Source organism: Hippocampus comes, unplaced genomic scaffold (assembly GCF_001891065.2).
Source record: "Hippocampus comes isolate QL1 unplaced genomic scaffold, H_comes_QL1_v1.1 scaffold144, whole genome shotgun sequence".
Lineage (NCBI taxonomy): Eukaryota > Metazoa > Chordata > Actinopteri > Syngnathiformes > Syngnathidae > Hippocampus > Hippocampus comes.
Window position 1 is genome coordinate 444195 of NW_017805782.1, and position 392 is coordinate 444586.

Genomic DNA, 392 nt, shown 5'->3' on the forward strand with positions numbered 1-392 from the left:
ATCTATGCCATCATCTCAGGACACGTTAGCGTTGAGCTGGTCGACATCAACGCAACGCTAATTTGAAGCACGTCTCTCAAGGTACGGCTGCCGTCGCGGAAAGTCTCCGAATGAGCACGGGGGCGACGACAACTCGCGTGGCCACTATGCCCTCATCTCAGGACACGTTAGCGTTGAGCTGGTCGACGTCAACGCAACGCCGATTTGAAACACGTCTCTCAAGGTACGGCAGCCGTCGCGGAAAGTCTCCGAATGAGCACGGGGGCGACGACAACTCACGTGGCCAGAAAATGTCGTCAAGTACGAGAGGAGAAGATGAGAGTCGGCCGCGCCATTTCCCGTCGCGCGCCGGCGCGCACCTCGGAGAGCCCGCGGGCTACCAGGAGGTCTTC